A 622-nucleotide genomic window follows, 5' to 3' on the forward strand; every position below is an offset into this window, starting at 1 on the left:
GTTGCTCCCAATAGTTTTGTGAAGGAAAGTGCATCCCTTGAGATGAATCTTTCCATCTCTCATGACTCGGAGGTGGAAGCTTTTGCCTTCCCTTTCCTCTTTCTAGAGGTTTCTCCGGCCTTGGATGTCATAAATGGTTATAGAAAAACAAAAAGCAATGTTTTTACCACACCAAACTTAAAATGTTTGCTCGTCCTCGAGCAAAAGAAGAAAGAAGAGAGTAGAAAAAGAAGAAATGAGGAGAAAGGGAATGGCTTTGTATAGAAGTGGTGTGTATGTTGTGTGAAAATGAAGGAGTGAAGGAGGGTTTATATAGGAGAAGGAGAAGGGTAGGGTTCGGCTATTTGAGGGTGGGTTTGGGTGGGAAAGTGGTTTGAATTTTGAATGGTGAGGTTAGGTGGGGTTTTATGAAGGATGGATGTGAGTGGTGAAGAGAAAGATGGGATTTGATAGGTGAAGGGTTTTTGGGGAAGAGGTGTTGAGGTGATTGGTGAATGGGTGAAGAAGAGAGAGAGAGTGGTAGGGTAGGTGGGGATCCTGTGGGGTCCACAGATCCTGAGATGTCAAGGAAAAGTCATCCCTGCACCAAATGGCATTCAAAATCACGTTTTGAGCCATTTCA

The sequence above is a fragment of the Arachis duranensis genome, chromosome 4, assembly GCF_000817695.3.
Source record: "Arachis duranensis cultivar V14167 chromosome 4, aradu.V14167.gnm2.J7QH, whole genome shotgun sequence".
Taxonomy (NCBI): domain Eukaryota; kingdom Viridiplantae; phylum Streptophyta; class Magnoliopsida; order Fabales; family Fabaceae; genus Arachis; species Arachis duranensis.